The sequence below is a fragment of the Mastomys coucha genome, chromosome X (genome assembly GCF_008632895.1).
Source record: "Mastomys coucha isolate ucsf_1 chromosome X, UCSF_Mcou_1, whole genome shotgun sequence".
NCBI lineage: Eukaryota > Metazoa > Chordata > Mammalia > Rodentia > Muridae > Mastomys > Mastomys coucha.
Window position 1 is genome coordinate 130299168 of NC_045030.1, and position 7958 is coordinate 130307125.

General features: G+C 44.2%; 1 pseudogene; it reads left to right on the forward strand.

The window, feature by feature from the left end:
* Positions 1–341: 341 nt before the first annotated feature.
* Positions 342–1640, forward strand: LOC116094761 (annotated as a pseudogene).
* The last annotated feature ends 6318 nt before the right edge of the window (positions 1641–7958 follow it).

A 7958-nucleotide genomic window follows, 5' to 3' on the forward strand; every position in this document is an offset into this window, starting at 1 on the left:
CGCATCCCACCCCCGCCCCCGCCCCCACCCATGCTGCCGCTGCCACCACCACCCTTGCTGCTGATCTCACACTCCAAGTCTTTGACTTCATTGCCCGAGATAGGGGCACTGCGGGTGCCTGTGCACGCTGGCACCTGCATCCAACGCCGGATGCTTACAATCTTAGTGGGACTTTGCAAACTTGGAGGCCTATGGTGCAGCTTATCAGGTTTACTTTGTCCCCAAGGCTAACTGCACTCCTCCACATGTTGAACTATGGGATTCCACAGAGAATGAGACTCTCATCCTTTTGCTATCAGTGAGCCATTCTTCCCAGCTTTCTCCCACCATCCACTGACTTCATGTCTACCACACTCCTGAATTTGAACTTTGGGGAACCCTCGAAAAAGGCATTTGGAGGAAATGCCAAACATCAATGTTTTATCAAGAAACAACAGTTCTTGGAACAGAAAGGACTTCTGAATAAAAAGAACCAACACCCTAGCAAGTGTCTAAGGTCAGCTCAGAAGAGAAAGGGGGGACTTCCAGAGTAGATAGCATTTTGAAGGTCCTTCCATGCCCAAAGAAGAAGAAAGAGGCAGCTGCCTCTAAGAGGGACTCAGAGCAGTCCAAAGACAAGAACCGCCCCATTGTCTTGGCTGACCCTGCTCCTTCAAAGAAGACAGCTTCTGTTGTGGCTAAAATAGATTTGCTAGAGGAGTTTCAGAGTGCCCTTCCAAAGACCACCCATCCAAAGGCCCTTCCAAAGGCCCTCTTAAGCCACCCATCTCTCACCCAGAAGAAGGGCTGCAAGAAGAAGCCCCCTTTATTTTTCCAAGACAGGGTTTCTCTGTGTAGCCCTGGCTGTCCTAGAACTCACTCTGTAGACCAGGCTGGCCTCGAACTCAGAAATCTGCCTCTGCCTCCCAAGTGCTAGGATTAAAGGCATGCACCACCGCTGCCTGGCTAAGAAGAAGCTCTTGAAAAAGAAAATTGCTACAGAGAACTCCACCTAAGCTCAGTCAAAGGATAAAGGCTCCAAGAAGCCCTTGAAGAAAAATGCTGTATAGAACTCCACCAAAGCTCATTCTGAAGATAAGTGCCCTATAGTCCCCCAAAACTTGCCAGGGAAGATGGTGGCAGTAGACTATGAAATGGTGGGCACAGGACCCAAGGGGCATGTTAGTTCCTTGGCTCGATGCAACATTGTGAGTTACAATGGAGATGTGCTTTATGATGAGTACATCTGCCCCCCCTGCTATATTGTGGACTACCGGACCAGATGGAGTGGCATCTGGAAGTGCCACATGGTTAATGCTACACCCTTTAAGACTGCTTGGAGTCAGATCTTGAAGATACTCTCAGGGAAGGTAGTGGTAGGGCATGACATTCACAATGACTACAAAGCCCTACAGTACTTTTATCCCAAGTCCCTCACCCGAGACACTTCCCAGATACTACTCCTCAACTGGAAGGCTGACTGCCCAGAATATGTCACTTTGTCACTGAAGCATCTCACCAAGAAGCTGCTGAGTGGGGACATCCAGGCTGGAAAAAGTGGACATTCCTCGGTGGAAGATGCCCAGACCACAATGGAGCTATACAAGTTGGTTGAAGTTGAATGGGAACCGCACCTGGCCCAGAATCCTCCAGAAAATTAGCAATCCCAGGGAGACACATGCAGTAGACCAACCCACAGTTCTGCCAGCTTCTCACCTGTAGAAGCTAGAATCATTGGGGAGAGGGGCTTGACCAGAGACTTAATACCCATTGAAATTTCATCTCAGCTATTGTGGTCACTGCATGGTTAAGTGTCTCATGGAAGAGGAGCCCACCTCAAGTCAGGCAGGTGGCCCAGGCCTGTAATCCCAGATACTTGGGAGGCTGAGACAGGTTATGGATTTAAGATCTGCCTGGACTATAGAATTAATTCTAGGCCAGTGAAACCCTGTCCTAACATAATAAGAGAGCCAGGAGTAAAGCCGAGTGCTAGAACACTTACCTAACATGCATAAATCACTAGGTACAGTCTCCAGTAGTGGGGTGGGGGAGGGTAGAAGGAATAGAACACAACGTGAGGAACCATAACTGTTTACTTCTTTAGAGTGCTAACCACACGTCGCAGGGTGCTTGTACCAGTTACCTTTGACTTTGAAGAAGCAAGGCACACCAGGGAAAACAGTTTCCCACACTACCTTATCTATGGGACATATATCCTAGGTGTGTCTCCCTTTGTTGGGGAGTGGGGTAAAGGAATAGCTGTGTTGCCAAGGCTGGCCTCTAACACTTAGGCTCAAATGACTTCCTCCTCAGGCTCATGAGTAGCTGGGACTACAGGTGTGTATTCACTGCTGTGCCTGGGTTTTTGTTGTTGTTGTTGTTGTTGTTGTTGTTATCCTAAAGTAATTAACAGTATCTTTTCACTTTCAGACGAATCCTGATTAGAGCTAGGCATGATGGTCTGTAATCTAAGAACTCTGAAGGCCAAGGCAAGGAGAGCAAAAGTTTAAGACCAGTTTGAGTACATAGAAAAGCTCTGGCTCATAGAAGTAGAAAAAGAGAAGGAAAGGATTGTGTGGTTGCTTGCTGAATTTGATAGTTACTTTACACAGCACTGAATAACAGAGTTTACTTAATTTATTTTCCAATTAGTTTAAAAAGAATTTATGTAGTTTTAATAGTCTTTCACCTTGCGAATGTAGCCTCTTAATTCATATGACTCTTTTTATGAATTTTATAATAGAAAACCAGTGGGATTTTTTTACATATAAAGATGTATTTTTATTTTTAAAAAAGAATATAATTTGTCATGATAAAATCTAATTATACAAATATGGCCCTGGCTGCCTTAGAGCTTACCATATAGACCAGGTTGCCCTTGAACTCACAGAAGTCTTCCTGCCTCTGCCTCCTTAGTGATGAGGTTAAAGGTGTGTGCTATCATGCCTGTATAAAATCTAATGATGGCTTATGATGTTTAAATGGCTCGGTTTTTATGGTCTGTGTTTGGAAACTGGCTTTATTGTGTCTCCTTTCACCAATTCACAGTGCTTTTACACAGAACCGAATGCACTGAACAGCTAGGTCTTTCATTTCAGATAGGGGGACGTCATCTGGGCTCAGCCTCAACGACAGAGCACCTGGTTAGGAGCATCAGCCTCACTACTGCACAAGACATAGAAAGATTTGTGTAGCCCATAATATAGAAACATTTATGTGCTCACAAACCAGGGATTACCTTTAGCCTAGCACAACTGAAGCCCTGCATATCCAAGCCTGTCTAAAAATAAACCAGAACCCTGATATTGTCTAGAGGTTTCAGAGTGACCCTTACTGCACATCCCCTGGTATTCTGAAAGGGATAAGTGAACATATGCTCATAGTATAAAGAATACTATAACAGGTACCTACTAAGGAGGTACAAGTGCCCACCCCAACAGTTGCTCATGCCTGCTTCCCACATTCTTCTACCTAAGCTACCCCTACCTTTCTTCTTATAGCAGTGGTTCTCAACCTTCCTAATGCTGTGGCCATTTAATAAGCTCCTCGTATTGTAATGTGTGACCCTCCTCCAGCTAAAAGCTGGTTCTTTCAGACCTTGCCTTGCCACAAATAGCCACGCCTTTCTCTAAGTTCCTGCAAATAGCCACGCCTCTCTCCGACTTCGTGCTAATAGCCACACCTCTCTCCAACTGCCTGTAATGCCGGAAGTCCCGCCTCCAGAGACTGAAGATAAAGATGCTGATTGGGCCATGAGTTGCTGACGGACTGGGGGAGGGTCTTTTCTCTGCTTGTAACAAAGAGTTTTCAAAAATGATGGAGGACTGAAAGCACACCATGCCTCTGTCTCATTTTTAAACCCCTTCCTGTATTCCGGTTCCCTTAACTTTTCACAGGTTCTAACTCTCATTCTAGAAGACCCGCCTGTGTGTGGCTGCAGGCAGCCACAGTAATGACCCCCAACTACAAAATTATTTTCAGTGCTATTTCATAACTGTAAAATTCTGTTATGAATTGTGATGTGAATATAGGATATCTGTGATCTGATATATAGGATATCCGATATATAACCCCAAAGAGGTTGTGACCCACAAGTTGAGGAGAACTGGCCTAAGGCTTGTTGCAGCTCCACAGTCACTGTGGCCTAGGAATGCCTCTGATGGCTTAGTTTATTTCAATAGTGAGCATGGGTTCTTAAAATCTTTCAGCCTTCACTATTTGTCAGATAACTCACGGACACTCCTGGATCTTTCCAGCTACTTGCCCTGGAAATTCAATTGGAATGTCTTCATACCTGTGATTCTCCAATTTAAAAAAAAAAATGGAGAGATCACGGATGGCTGAAAATCTGATGGCTTCAACCTCAACACAGGCTGCCAGCAGTTACCCATACATGCCTCTCCCTAGTGTCCATATACTTTTTTTTCAACCCATTATCCTACAGAACCAATATCCTTCAGAACTCATTATTTACTAGTGCTTTCTTTCCCTTGATTTGCTTTTCAGTAAAGCACACCAATCAATTTTGATAGCTCACTAGAGGTGCCCTGTACTCGACCAACCAACCACTGGAATCAATCACCCTCACTCACATTCACTTCCACCCTGCAGCTCAATTAGTTTTCATTCTAATTCACTCTTCTTCTCTATCAGTCCCACTATGTCTCAATTCACACACCTACTTTGGGTTATACTGATGAGCATTCTTACCAGGACAGCCAGGACTACACAGAGAAACCCTGTCTTGAAAAACCAAAAAAAGAAAAAAAAGAAAAAAAAAGAAATTTAGATTAACTATGTATTTTGAATCTTCATTTCTATAGTAGGTCAATTCTGCCTATGAAACATGTTTTCTATATATTGATTGGGGATGCTTAATTTTTTTTACCTGAATCTTTACTGTTTACTATATTACATATGAAGTACATAGATACTTCTACCCCACACCCTTAGGGTAATCAGAGAGTAAAAGCAGTGTCTTAGTTAGGGTTTCTATTGCTGTGATTAAACACAATGACCAAAGAGCAAGTTGGGGATGAAAGGGATTATTTGCCTTATACTTCCACATCACTGTTCATCATCAGAGGAAGTCAGGACAGGAACTCAAATAGGGAAAGGATTTGGAGGCAGGAGCTGATGCAAAGGCCACAGATGTGGGGTTTTGGTTGTTGTCTTGCTTCCCATGGCTTGCTCAGCCTACTTTGTTTGCTTGTTTGTTTGCTTTTCAAAACAGGGTTTCTCTGTGTTGCCCTGGCTGTCCTGGAACTCACTCTGTAGACCAGGCTGGCCTCAAACTCAGAAATCTGCCTGCCTCTGCCTCACAAGAGCTGGGATTAAAGACATATGCCACTACTGCCTGGCTTCAGCCTACTTTCTTATAGAACCCAAGAGCACCAGCCCTGGGATGGCACCGCACACAATGGGCTGGACCCTTGCCCATCAATCACAATTAAGGAAATGTCTTACAGCTAGATCTTATGAAGGCATTTTCTCTTTTCTATCTCTTTTTTTGCGGGGGGGAAGAGGGACTCCCTCCTTTCAGATACATCTAGCTTATGTGAAGTTGACATAAAACTAGCTAGCACAATTGACCCCTTGTCAGCTTGGCATACAAACACAACACTGCTAAGCCATAACTTCTAATTTCTTGTTCTTCCCCAAGAGTACACACTAATAGCAACATTACAATATAAACATTCTAAATTTTAAAAGTCCCAGTCTTTAAAAATTCAAACAATTCACAAAAAAGCACCAATTAAGGAGCCTGTATGGGACTGATCTAAGCCTTCCACGAATACAGTTTTGTAGCTTGAGCTTCTTTCGGAAATCTTAACAGTGGGGCCAGGGGCTGTCTCTGACTCTGTTGCCTGCCTTTGGGATCTTTTCCCTCTACTGGGTTTCCTAGTCTTACTGCAACTTGATATGTCATGGCTGGAAGGCTTCCCTTTTCTTTAGAGAAACTGAGGAAGAGTGGATGGGAGGTATATTAGTCAGGGTTCTTTAGGGTCACAGATCTTATGGTAGTCTCTATATAGTAAAGGAATTTGTTGATGACTTACAGTTCATAGTCCAACTCCCAACAATGGCCAGAAGCAGCTGTGAATGGAACTCCAAGGATCTAGCAGTTGCTCAGTCCCTCAAGGCTAGCAGATGAAGGAGAGAGCCTTCCTTCTTCCAATGTCCTTATATAGGTCTCCAGCAAAAGGTGTGACCCAGATTGAAGGTGTGTGCCACACCTTTAATCCCAGATGACCTTGAACTCAGAGACCTCCCTGTATTAATCTTCTTGGACTCAGACAATATGCCTCAAGATCTCCATGCCAAGATTCAGGTCAGAAACTTGTATCTCTCAGCCTCCAGATTAGGATCATAGGTGAGCCTTATAATTCTGGATTGTAGTTCATTCGAGATATAGTCAAGTTGACAACCAGGAATATCCACTACAGGAGAGGAGGAAAGGTGAGGAGAGGGACTGGAAGGAGAGGAGGGAGAGGAAACTGTGGTCGGGATATAAACTTATATATATATATATATTAAAATTAGTCTCTTTAAAATAGTAATCTCTTTAAAAACTCAAAGTCTTTTTAATATTCAAAGTCTCTCAACTGTGGTCTCCTGTCAATTCCAAAATAAGTTAAATATTTTCTTACTTCAAAGAGGGACGAGTCAGGGCACAGTTACAATCAACTCAAAGCAAAACTCCAAAAGTATAAATAACTCATCATTCAATGTCTGAGATTCACTCATGATCTTCTGAGCTTCTCCAAGTGGCTTGGTCATTTCTCTGGCTTTACCTTCTGCAGCACACACAGATTGTCTTTTAGGCCCAGCAAACTCCACTTCACCACTGCTGCTGATGTTCTTGTTGGTCATCCCATGGTACGAGTATCTCCAAAATGCTGGGGCCTTCTGTTTCAACCCGGCTACACTTTCACCAATAGTTTCTTGTGGGCTCCCTTTATGGTGCGAAGCCTCAACTTCTTTGCCATGACCTCTTCAGTCCTGGGCTCTGCAAGCACCTGCCACTAAGCAACAATGCCTTCTCTTGGCCTCTCAGAGTGTTGAGTCATAGCTGCAATCCATGACCCTTCATGCCTTCAAAATGAGTACCACGTGGGTGATTCTTACATATTACCAAGTCCAGCTGCCAGCTTGAGTTACAAACTTGGCTGCCTCTGGAGCCCGGCTTCTGTGTGCTGATGATCAGGAGTCACTTCCCAAAAGATTACACCCCAACAATGCTGGTCTCTTCTTAATCACCACTAATTTCTTAGCTCCAGCTAACCAGCATCAATTGTCTCAGTAACACAAGGTTTTGCTTTAGTAGTTAGGTTATCTTGTTAATCACAGCTGATTCTTCAGCTCCAGATGACCAGAACCACAGATTCTTCATAGAAAAAGCCCAGCAAAGTCTTTGCTTCCCTCTGAAACTTCACGAGCCAGGCTTCCATTGTCTGCACTGTTTTCAACATCTCTATCTCCTAAGCTCCCACAGAACAGCTCACTGAGATCTCAACATTCAGTGGCTTTTCTAACCCAAAATTCCAACGTCTTTCCACAATTCTCCCCCAAAAACATGGTCAGGTCTGTCACAGCAACACTCCACTATTCTGGAACTAACTTGTCTTAGTTAGGGTTACTATTGTTGTGATGAAACACCATGACCAAAGCAACTTGGGGAGGAAAGGGTTTATTCAGCTTACACTTCCATATCACTGTTCATCATCAGAGGAAATTAGAACAGGAATTCAAACAGGGCGGGAACCTGGAGGCAGAAGCTGATGCAAAGGTCATGAAGGAGTGCTGCTTACTGGTTTGCTCAGCCTGCTTTCTTGTAAAACCCAGTACCACCTGCCCAGGGATGGTACCACCCACAATGGGCTGGTACCAGCCCTCCCCCATCAGTCATAACTTGACCTGGCCTGCAGGTCACGTTATTCGGGGGAACAAGGAGGGTCACAACCTGTGAATAAAGAATG